The 12,845-nt window shown below is 41.8% G+C and overlaps 1 long non-coding RNA gene across 1 annotated transcript; it reads left to right on the top strand.

Annotated features, from left to right (window-relative positions):
- Positions 1–6,416: 6,416 nt before the first annotated feature.
- LOC131401458 (uncharacterized) lies at positions 6,417–11,983 on the top strand. The gene is made up of 2 exons (XR_009217683.1): positions 6,417–7,054; positions 11,490–11,983. It is a non-coding gene; the product is annotated as an uncharacterized LOC131401458 (long non-coding RNA).
- The last annotated feature ends 862 nt before the right edge of the window (positions 11,984–12,845 follow it).

Genomic DNA, 12,845 nt, shown 5'->3' with positions numbered 1-12,845 from the left:
TCCTCATCTGATGTGGTACTTTCACTATCTCCCCATGCAAAGCAAGAACTCAGGAAACTTTGCCTCCATGTATCTGCTACTGATTTTTATGTATTTTAAGTCTCTCTACATTTGTGTGCGTGTGTGTGTGTGTGTGTGTGTGTGTGAGGAAGATCAGCCCTGAGCTAACATCTGCCAATCCTGCTCTTTTTGCTGAGGAAGACTGGCCCTGGGCTAACATCCATGCCCATCTTCCTCCACTTTATATGGGACGCCGCCACAGCACGGCTTGCCAAGCGGTGCGTCGGTGTGCGCCCGGGATCCGAACCGGCGAACCCCAGGCCAGCACAGTGGAACGCGTGCACTTAACCGCTTGTGCCACTGGGCTGGCCCCATGTCTCTCTACATTTGAAACACCATAGGCAGTATTCACTCAGATCTGCCCACATATATCTCCAATTGATCACTTTTCATTCATTTTAAAATTTTTCTTCTGCCTGAGGAATCTGTCAGCATTTCCTTTAAGTACTGTTCTGCTGGTGACAAATTCTCTCAGGTTTTTCTTTTTTTTTGCATAAAAATATCCTTTTTCATCTTCGTTCTTGAAGTATATTAAGCCAGGGCACAGGATTTTTCCACTGGGAATTATTTTCTTTCAGCACATAGAAGAAAATATTTCATCTTCTTTTGGTTTCTATTTTTTTATCTATTGAGAAGTCAACTCTCAGGCTATTTATTGCTATTATGGAGGTAATTTCTTTTATCCCCTGAAAGCTTTAGAATTTTTCTATTTGTCTTTGGTTTTCAATAGTTTTCCTAAGATATGCGTAGGTGTAGATTGCTTTCATTTTTCTCTGCTAGGTGTTTGTTCTCGGCTATTATCTGTCCAAATGTTGCTCTTGCTTCATTCTCTCTCTTCTCTTCTTCTGAAACTCCAATTAAATATTGTCTAGTCCTTTTCATACTATCCTCTATGTGTCTTGCCTTATCTGTATTTTTCATCTGTTTATCTTTCTGTGTTTCGTTCTGGAGATTTTCTTATGACATCTCTTTCAGTCCACTATTTACCTCTTAAGCTGTGTCTGATCTGTGATTAATCACATCTATTGAAGAGGGACGGAAGGAGGAAGGCATGTCCCTGTCATGGACTCCTTTGTCGTGGTCTGCCAGCCTGGAAGGCCAAGGCAGAGAGGGTTGCTGAGGCTTGCTCTGTAGGAGAGGAGAGGGCTCTTAGCCTGCAGGTGGTTCTCAAGGCTCTGGGCAAGGAGATGGAGACGAGGCCACGGGGGTAGGCAAGCGAAGGTCTGAGGCGCGCAATTTGGGTGCAGGCGGGCTCTGCTGAAGGAAACAGTCTCACCTTGCAAACACGTGGATATGGTGGCTCGGGTTGCAAAGACCTAAACAAGAGCACTGTCACTATTTCACCTGTCAAAGCTCCCTGAACAAGTCCCATTTTCAAGACATTGTTTATTTAACCTGACTGAGAGCCAGCTGTGGGCATCCCTACCCCCAGGGCCTTTACTGAAAGAAAAATCAGAGGCAACTGTGTAACATCATGGCTACTGGAATTTGCCTACATCTTGTATTTTACTCAGGGGAGAAAGACAAGAAAAATAAACTAATAAATGATATCATTCTTGTGAATATCTGTTGAACTAAGTCATCCTTCATTGTCCTTCATTTAAAAATGTCCACACTATTTTTGATTGTTTATTCTTCCATATGCACGTTAAAATCAGCTTATCTAATCAAAATAAAATCCTCTTGGTGTTTTGGTAGGATTATATTAGGGGAAAAATAGTGCACATAATTGGATCAAACACAATATTGGCTCACGACATGGCCCGTCACTGATCATGTGTTGAAAGTATAATTTAACTTAGGGAAATTTACCACCTTTATGATAACTGAGTCATCTTATCCCAGATCTGGGGATATCGCTCCATTTGTTTGAGTATTCTTTTGTATCCCTCTTCAGCATTTAAAACATTTCTTCATGTGACTTTTACAATCTAAAATGTATATTCCTAGGCACTATTTCTTTTGAATTGATGTTCTGAATAGAATCTTTAACATCATTATACATTTTAACTGGTGATTTTTTGTATATATTAAAGCTGGTGATAAATAGGCACTAATTTTATACTCAGTCACACAATTGAATTCAGATATAATGTGTAATGGCTAATTTCCCCTCCTCCTTTCCAATTTGTTAAACTCAGTTATTTTCTCCTTTGTCTTACATAGGAACACGTATGTAGTCGTGTTTGGAAAACATCCAACCTCCCTTATATTTTTCAGTTTCTATATCGATTATTCTCTCACGGTCTCTTAAAATAGCAAATTAAGAGATTTCTTAACATTCAACCTTCCTTACTTTCCCTGGCCGTGGTCACAATTATTTGAATATGCTGCTCTGGATGATGTTGGCTAATATTTGGGGCTTTCCCATTAATGTTGCAAGCAACATCTGCGGCCTGGGTGCCAATAATGTCCGGCTGAGCGATGCATGAATAAGCAGGAAAATGCGTTCACAGGGCCTCACTCAAGGGGCGTCCGGAGGCCAAGGGTCCACTTAGGAACTCCGAAGGGCAGGTGTGTGGCGGGCAGGGAGGGTGTTCACCAGGCGGACTCCTCAGCTGCAGAGCACTTGGACCCTCCCCTCTCCATACACAGCCAGGTGTACTAGGCTCCTCCCGTGGTCCCTGGAATTCGCCGCGACCAGCCTTGGGAAACCTCGGCCCCGCCCCTCTGATTCCGGCCCCGCGCCTCCGATTCCGACCCCGCCTCCTCGAGCGGGCGTCAGGCCAGCCCCCTCCTCTCCCCATTGTCCTCGCTGGCCACACGCGTTGCGCCTGCGTACTAGAGGCCACCCGACCCTGTGGGCGGAGCCCGCGCAGGCGCCGGGCCCCGCCCATGTCCCTGCCCACCACGACTCCGCGCACGCGCACTTCCCGCCACGCCTCCCCGCCGACCTCTGCCGAGCGCCGCAGAGCCCAGCCGAGCGAGCGCGGCGCGATGGACGGCCGAGTGCAGCTGATGAAGGCCCTCCTGGCCCTGCCCCTGCGGCCCCAGACGCGTCGGTGGAGGAACCCGATTCCCTTCCCCGAGACGTTCGACGGCGATACCGACCGGCTCCCGGAGTTTATCGTGCAGACGGGCGCCTACATGTTAGTGGACGAGACCCTGTTCTCCTGCGATGCCCTGAAGGTGACGTTCCTCATCACCCGCCTCACGGGGCCGGCCCTGCAGTGGGTGATCCCCTACATCAGGAAGAAGAGCCCCCTCCTCAATGATTACCGGGGCTTCCTGGCCGAGATGAAGCGGGTCTTTGGATGGGTGGAGGACGAGGACTTCTAGGCCGAGAGACCCTCGGCCTAGGGGCGGGTGGCCGGGGAGGGTCCCTTGCGCCAGTGGCCGCCGCCCAGATCGCTACAGGCGTCCTCCCGCCGCGCCTCCCCCTCCCTCACCTTCGAGTCGCCGCGATCTCCCCCGCGCTCCTGTCCCCTCCCGCGTAGTGCTTGCCTTTGTTCCAGGAATAGCGCTCCAGGTTCCCGCTGCTGCCGCTGGGCCTCGCTCTGGAGCGCGCCGCCGCCCTCTCTGGCCTGCCCGGCCCCTCCCGTGCACACTTGGCTCTGCCTGCGCTCCAGCTGCAAGCTGGGCTCCGGTTACACACTGGACAGACCACTCACAGCCCGCCCCCTTGCCGGGCTACCAGGCCTGCATCCATGTGCTGGAGACCTGTGCTGCCGCCACCATCGCCATCCACCGCATCCCACTGACAGACTGCGGCCTTGAGTGATCTGGACACCCCCGGGAGGGATCTGAGCTGGCCACAGCCCCTGGACCATGATTCAGACAGCTCACTGCCCCCTGAAGGGGCCGGCCAGCCTTTCACCTTCAGCCGGACCCATTCCCTCCCTACTCCTAGAGACATCTGCTCCTGCCAGATGGTCCCCAGGTCCCAGGGGTGCCTGGCAACTAAACCGAGTCACTCATTTTCTCCTGTGCACCTGTAAGTTTTGCCTAGAATCCAGTTCTCTTCTGCATTTGCAGTATTTTTTGTTATGTGTTTGTTGGTCAACCAGATAAATCCAACATTTTACCTTACTTCTCAACACCACCTGGACAAAAGTCTTTTCCTTATTTTCAATAAATGTCAGACGCCAAAAAAAAAGAAATTGAGTATCAATAAATATGGCACCTCTTCCCTGTCCCTGAAAAGTGGCCCATGTCTTGTTCAGAAGATACATCCCTTGCCATTCTGTAGGTGATGTTAGAGACACTCTCCTCTCTGTTGACTCTTGCATATAAAACATCCAAGTTAGAATTTGAGGTGGTTCTGGGGACGGAGACCCCACGGAGGACCATTCAATCCAGATAATGAATTCTCTAAACTAGTTAGGATTGTTTCAGGCCTCTTAAGATATGGAGCTTTATTTTGGCCCAGGCGATGTGAGAAGTCAGCCAGGAGGCTTCTTTGAAAAGGTTTCCTTATTTATAAAAGTTGTTTGAAAGCACCCAAATTGTCACAAACCGTAAATCCCCCACAAATAGTGAACAATGTCAAAATTTTATTTAACCCATCATTCAGAGGACCAGCAGAATAATATATGTGCTTTAAAAAAACATTTATAGAGCCTTCATCATGTAGGCAGTTGAGGTGGGGCAAAGCATAAAGAAATGAGATTGTTAAAAAAAAAAAAAAAAGAAATGAGATTGTTTATGTACAAACCTCGTTGATGACGTGTAGGACAGTAAAAATATAAACTTCCCTAATGAGCAGAAGAAAGTCATGGCTCCTTGTTTATCTGTATTTCGTATTTGTTTACCTGCATTTAATATTTATCTGCAGTTAATATTTGTTTACCTGCAGTTAATATTCTCATATCTATAGCACTGTAAATAGCCTGCGCTCCGTCACCAATTGTTGGTCAACAAAGTTAAATATCCTGACTCAGATGATCCACAGGTGGGCTTATAGACAATTCTCTGGTGTGATGTTTAAAGGTTGTACAGTCAACTTTTTGTTTCATTTCTAAATTTTGGTGATTTTCCAGAACATGGGATAGAGGAATAAACCACACCAGTGTGTTTTGTCACTTTTTTGCTCTATCCATCTCTTTCTTTGTTTGAACAGGTAAGCTTTTGCCATTCACGTGTTGTGGTTCACAGGACTACACATGGAGCTGGGGTACATTACCTGTGTTATGTCTTGATTATTTTTTTGTTCCTGCAAATAGTAAGGCCACCTTAACTTGCAATTTGGCATGTAATAAATAGGTCAAAGTCTTGAAGTCAGAGGAAATATTTGAATTGCTTAGTGAAATGAAGTTTTTATGATCCACAGCATTCTGAAAATAATTGACAGCAAGCTAATTATGAGGTTCCAATTCAAGGTGCTGGCAGTCGGTCTTCCTGGGGGAGTTGGAAGGATGACTATGTTAAGCATATTCTCTGGTTTTAAATATAGATTCTGCTAAAGTTGTTTGAAAAGTGTTTGGAAGCAGTTTACTTTATGGAATCCAGCATATTCCCTCCGATCGGTGTCCGCTTGGCTCTATAGTTAGGGAGAAGGGACAGGGACTACTGGGTATTCTTTGAACAATGTCAGTAACTCCCTCAACAAAAATACCCCTGCAGTTTTCTTCCTCCTGCCAGAATGGCTCTGGTAGGGATTGTTCCTTCGTCTACATTAGTTATATCATCCCAAGTCCTTTTTTTGTGATAGAAATGTCTAGGGGAGGGTGAATAATTTGTAAGAATTAACCATGAACAATTTTTGCAAGATTCCATAAAGAGACAGAAGGAAGAAATGGTATTTGTAAGGGGAGAAGGGAGGTTCTTTTTCATTAGTGTCACAGTCAGTTCAGGCTGCTATAACAAAATACCATAGGCTTAAACAATAAAACATTTATTTCTCACAGTTCTGGAGGCTGGGAAGTCCATGCTCATGGTGTGGGTACATTAGGTGTTTTGTGAGGGCTCACTTCCTGGTTTGCAAACAGCTGCCTTCTCACTGTATCCTCACATCATGGTGAGAGAGAGAGAGAGCTCTCCTCTCTTCCTCTTCTTATAAAGGCACTAATCCCATCTTGGTGGCTCATCTAAACCTAATTACCTCCCCAAATGCCCTACCTCTAAATACCGTCGCATTGGGGATTAGGGCTTCAACATATGGGTTTGGGGAGAGGAACAAAAACCTTCAGTCCATAGCAATTACTGTGCTATCTCATTCATTACAATTGTTATTCTTGACTTTTTCCCTCACTTCCTTCTCAGTGATTTATTCTGTCCCTCAATATGAAGCCCCACCTCAGAAGTGAACACCAAAGGAGGGAGAAACATAAAGACTGAAAAAAGAAGAGGAATATAATAGGCATGAGAGAGAAAATGCAATTAACCTGTTTTGGTTTTAACCTCGTTTTGTTTTTCGGGTTTTTTTTTTTTTTTTTTTTTGGTGGTTGGGACCAGTATTGAACTGAAGTCTATAATTAAGATAACATTACACAAATTTTGTGAGAAACATGGACAAAAAATTTAATATAGGCAATATAGGCACAGAGGGGACAAAGTGGCATTTGAGTGTTTTAGTGTTCTGAGATCTTGGGTTCCAGGGCAATCCTGATAGGGAGAACTTGTGTAATAAGTGGTTTGAAAATACTACTCTCAGACTGTTAACATCCTAATTCTCACGCAGCTTGTTGATGAACACCTATCAAAGTTTTGTTTAGCTCGTTATTCAGGAAACCAGAAGAATGACAGATCTAGTTCAAAAAATCATTTAAAGATTGTGGGGGAAAGCATGCAGTAAAAAGATTGTTAATTTATGTACAAACTAGGCTGTTGTCCAGAAAAATCTTGCTTTTTACCATATTTCTACAAATTAACTTCTTAACTCTACAGTATTTTTTTTCACTTTTCATAAGGCTCACTTTATTCCATTTAAAGGATGTCCTTGGATTAGAGATGAAGGCCTTTATTATAACAAAATGGCTGGAGATTTTTGAGTATTCCCTATGTCCCAGGAACCTCACTCAGATGTTCTTGTTTAATCCTCAACATCCCCCATGAGGTAAGCACCGTTTATAGTTGAAGAAACTAAGGCTTAGCACAGGCAACTAGTTTGCACGAGGTCCTATAGCTAAAAAGTAGCAGAGCTGGGACTCACATTGAAGACACCAGAAGCCCTGTACTCTTAACCAATACGCTGTCTCTTCTGGGGTCGTTTTTATTTTTTTTATTTTATTGAGGTCATAATAGTTTATAACTGTGAAATTTTCATTGTACGTTATCGTCAGTCCCCATATATATGTACCCCTTTACCCCTTATGCCCACCCCCCAATCCTCTTCCCCTCTGGTAAGCACTAATCTGTTTTCTTTGTCCATATGTTTGTTTATCTTCCACGTATGAGTGAAATCATACAGTGTTTGTCTTTCTCTGTCTGGCTTATTTCACTTAACATAATACCCTCAAGGTCCATCCATGTTGTTGCGAATGGGATGATTTTGTCTTTTTTTATGGCTGAGTATATTCCATTGTATATATATACCACATCTTCTTTATCCATTCGTCAGTTGTTGGGCACTTGGGTTGCTTCCACATCTTGGCTATTGTGAATAATGCTGCAGTGAACATAAGGGTGCATAAGTCTCTTTGAATTGTTGATTTCAAGTTCTTTGGATAAATACCCAGTAGTGGATAGCTGGGTAGTATGGTATTTCTATTTTTAATTTTTTGAGAAATCTCCATACTGTTTTCCATAGAGGCTGTACCAGTTTGCATTCCCACAGGCAGTGTATGAGTGTTCCCTTTTCTCTACATCCTGTCCAACATTTGTTATTTTTTGTCTTGGTAATTATAGCCATTCTAACAGAAGTAAGGTGATATCTCATTGTAGTTTTGATTTGCATTTCTCTAATGGTTAGTGATGTTGAACATCTTTTCATTTGTCTGTTGGCTATCTGTATATTTTCTTTGGAAAAATGTCTGTTCATGTCCTCTGCACATTTTTTGATTGAGTTGTCTGTTTTTTTGTTGTTGAGTTTTATGAGTTCTTTATATATTTTGGAGATTAACCTCTTGTCGGATATATGATTTGTAAATATTTTCTCCCAGTTCGTGGGTTATCTTTTTGTTATGTTCCTTGTTTCCCTTGCCTTGCAGAAGCTCTTTAGTCTGATATAGTCCCATTTGTTATTTTTTCTTTTGTTTCCCTTGCCTGAGTAGACGTGGTATTTGAAAAGATGCTTCAAAGACCGATGTCAAAGAGTGTACTGCCTATATTTTCTTCTAGGAGTTTTATGGTTTCAGGTATTACCTTCAAGTCTTTAATCTATTTTGAGTTAGTTTTTGTGTATGGTGTAAGATAATAGTCTACTTTCATTCTTTTGCATGTGGCTGTCCAGTTTTCCCAACACCACTTATTGAAGACACTTTCCTTGCTCCATTGTATGTTCTTCACTCCTTTGTCAAAGATTAGCTGTCCATAGATGTGTGGTTTTATTTCTGGGCTTCCAATTTTGTTCCATTGATCTATGTGTCTGTTTTTCTGCCAGTACCATGCTATTTTGATTACTATAGCTTTATAGTATATTTTGAAGTCAGGGGTTGGGATATCTCCAGCTTTGTTCTTTCTTTCTCACATTGCTTTAGCTATTCGGGGTCTTTTGTTGCCCCATATGAATTTTAGGATTCTTTGTTCTATTTCTGTGAAGAATGTCACTGGGATTCTGATTGAGATTGCATTGAATCTGTAGATTACTTTAGGTATTATGGACATTTTAACTATGTTTATTCTTCCAATCCATGTGCATGGACCATCATTCCCTTTCTTTATGTCATCACCGATTTCTTTCAATAATGTCTTATAGTTTTAATTGTATAGGTCTTTTACCTCCTTGGTTAAATTTATTCCTAGATATTTTATTATTTTTGTTTCAATTGTAAATGGGATTGTATTCTTGAGTTCTCTTTCTGTTAGTTTGTTATTAGAGTATAGAAATGCAACTGATTTTTGGATGTTGAATTTGTACCCTGCAACTTTGCTGTAGTTGTTGATTATTTCTAATAGTTTTCTGATGGATTCTTTAGAGTTTTCTAGATATAGAATCATGTCATCTGCAAACAGCGAGAGTTTCACTCCTTCCTTGCCAATTTGGATACCTTTTATTTCTTTTTCTTGCCTAATTGCTCTGGCCATAACCTCGAGTACTATGTTGAATAAGAGTGGGGTCATTTTTATTTTTAATAGCTTTATTGAGATACAATTTGCATACTGCAAAATTCACCCATTTAAAGTGTGGAAGTCAATGACTATTTACAGAGTTGTGCAACCATCACCATAATCTAATTTTAGAACACCTTCATCACCTCAAAAATAAATCTCATATCTGTTATCAGTCACTCCCTGTCTTAGTCAGTTCAGGCTGCTATAACAAATAGCACAGACTGGGTGGCTTAAACAATAAACATTTATTTCTCACAAATCTGGAGGCTGGGAAGTCTAAGATCAAGGTGCTGGCAGATTCAGTGTCTGGGGAGGTCACTCTTCCTTGTTTGCAAGATGACCACTTTCTTGCTGTATCCTCACATAGGGGGGCTCTTTGTTCTTTCCTTTTTTTTTTAAACCACTTTATTGAAGTATGATTGATATGTAAAAAGCTTTATATGTTTAATGTATACAACTCAGTGAGTTTGGGGATAAGTATACGCCTGTGAAACCACAACCACTGTCAAGGCCATAGACATATCCAACACCTCCCAATGTTTCCGCTTGCTTCCTTCATTATCATTTTTTTGTGGTAAGAACACAACATGAAATCTACTAGAACACTTGAGATAAGATCTCTTAGAAGAAAACATAGAGAAAGAGCTCCTTGACTTTGGTCTTGGCAATGATTTTTTGGATATAACACCAAAAGCAGGGGCTGGCTCCGTGGCGTAGCGGTTAAGTACGTGCACTCCACTGCTGGCCACGCAGATTCAGATCCTGGGCGTGCACCAACGCACCACTTGTCAGGCCATGCTGTGGCGGTGTCCCACATAAAGTGGAGGAAAATGGGCACGGATGGTAGCTCAGGGCTAGTCTTCCTCAGCAAAAAGAGGAGGATTGGCATGGATGTTAGCTCAGGGCTGATCTTCCTCACAAAAACAAAAAAAAAGCACAGGCTACAAACGCAAAAATAAACAAGTGAAACTACATGAAACTAAAAAGCTTCTGCACAGCAAAGGAAACCATCAACAAAATGAAAAGGCAACCTACAGAATGGGAGAAAATATTTGCAAATCATATATCTGATAAGGGGCTAATATCTAAAATATATAAGGAAGTCCTACAACTCAATAGTGAAAAAACAAATAACTCAATAAAAAAAATGAGGAAAAAGGCCGGCCCCGTGGCTTAGCAGTTAAGTGCATGCGCTCTGCTACTGGCGGCCTGGATTCGGATCCCGGGCGACCACCGACGCACCGCTTCTCCGGCGATGCTGAGGCCGCATCCCACATGCAGCAACTAGAAGGATGTCCAGCTATGACATACAACTATCTAGTGGGGCTTTGGGGAAACAAAAGGAGGAGGATTGGCAATAGATGTTAGCTCAGAGCCGGTCTTTCTCAGCAAAAAGAGGAGGATTAGCATGGATGTTAGCTCAGGGCTGATCTTCCTCAAAAAAAAAAAAAGAATTAAAAAAAAATGAGGAAAGGACCTAAATAGACATTTCTCCAAAGAAGACATGCAAATGGCTAACAGGTATATGAAAAATTGTTTAACATCACTAATCATCAGGGAAATGCAAATCAAAGCCACAATGAGATATCCCCTCACACCTGTTAGGATGGCTGTTATTAAAAAAAAAAAGATAACAAGTGTTGGCAAGGATGTGGAGAAAAGAGAACCCTGGTACACTGTTGGTGGGAATGTAAATTGATACATTCATTATCGAAAATAGTCTGGAGGTTCCTCAAAAAATTTAAAACAGAACTACCATATGATCCAGCATTCCCACTTCTGGGTATTTATCCAAAGGAATGGAAATCAAGATCTTGAAGAGATACCTGCACTCCCATGTTCCTTGCAATATTATTCACAATAGCCAAGACATGAAAACAACCTAAATGCCCATTGATGGGTGAATGAATAAAGCAAATGTAGTACATACATACAATGGAATATTATTCAGCCATAAAAAAAGACAGAAACAAACTTCAATTGGCTTGAACGCAGGTAATTCACAGGGGCCCCCCTGGTACTCCTTTGCTCATTTTTACCCTGGAATTGCTGCACATTTGCAGCAACCTCGGGCTGAGAAGGATATGGTTGCCAAGGACTCAAGCCATTACCACCAGGTAAGCCACCAAGACTTGCAAGGTGATATCTGAAAATAATGAAATTTTAGAATGGATAGCGGAGGAGGAAAAGGATGAGTCACAATTGTGGGTGGAGACAAATTACAGTGACAGGGGCTGCAATTCATTACACTAATCTACATCTTCTAACTTTTCTCTCAGGAAGAGAGGTCATGGGAACCATGAAGGAGCTGCTTCCCTAACCTACATGGAGAAGTAGATCTATGCTGCACAAAGGGTGCACTGAGGAAGCCGTGGAAGTGTGCTGCTCAGATCTCCCTTCAAGACAACTTTCTATGAGGATAATAGTGAGCAGCCACCTTCCAGCTGCTGCACCAATGTAGTATTCGCACTGAGGTCATGCTCTCTTCAGGCTGCTACTAGCCAATGACTGAGTAGTACAGGGGTACAACAGCTGGCCATTCCTGTCTGACATAGGACTCCAATAACAGACAATCTTTGCTCTGAGTTTCCCATTTGCCCTAGGGAGATTTTTTCAGATTTGAGCTACAGACTGAGGCTCTTCCTTCTTTCTCTCCTTTTACAGGTGTCAGACTGGCATCGTGGACTGAAGGCTCCCATTACCTGTCCCTTCTTCTCTCCCTCTTCTTTATCCTCCACAGGTGTTTCCTTCAATAAACCTTTTGAATATCTAATTCTATCTTGGCATCTGCTTTTCGGAGCACCTCAAATCATAAAAGACAAAAATTAGAATTTGGACATCGTATAAACTATTAAAAATGTCACACTTCAAAAGATAACTTTCAGAACATTGAAAAGCAAGGTACAGATATAGAGAAAACATTTGAAATACATATATCTGAAAAATGATTGTTATCCAGAATATATAAAGAACCACTATAGCTCCATAATAAGAAGAAAAATGACAATTAACAAATGGTCCAGTGACTTGAACAGACACTTCATAAGAGAAGATATATGAATGGACAATAAGAACATGAGAAATATGCTTAACATTATTATTCATCAAGGAAATAAAAATCAAAACTACAATGAGATAAGATTCACACACACTAGAATGTCTAAAATGAAAAATAATAAATTAAAAATATATTACAATAATGACAGTACCAAGTGTTGGTGAGGATGTGGACGACCTGGAACTTTCATATATTGCTGGTGGGAGTGTGTAATTGTAAAACCATTTTGGAAAACAGTTCGGCAGTTTCTTATAAGGTTAAATATACACCAAACATGTAACTTAGAAATTCCACTCTTGGGTATTTGCCTTAGAAATGAAAACATATGCCCAACTAAAGACTTGCATAATTATTTTCATAGTAGCTTTATTCGCAATAGCCTAAAAGTAGAAAATACCCACATTTTCATCAAACATATTAATAAATGGAACAAACATGGTATATCTATACATTGGAATACCACCTAGCAATAATAGGGAATGAACTACTGATACATGCTATAGCATGGATGAACATAAAAACAGTATGCTGAAGTGAAGGAAGCCAGACATAAAATAGTACATACTGTATAATTCCA

This window comes from Diceros bicornis, chromosome X (genome assembly GCF_020826845.1).
Source record: "Diceros bicornis minor isolate mBicDic1 chromosome X, mDicBic1.mat.cur, whole genome shotgun sequence".
Lineage (NCBI taxonomy): Eukaryota > Metazoa > Chordata > Mammalia > Perissodactyla > Rhinocerotidae > Diceros > Diceros bicornis.
The sequence above is the reverse complement of the archived record's forward strand: the minus strand, read 5'-3'. Positions and strand labels throughout refer to the sequence as shown.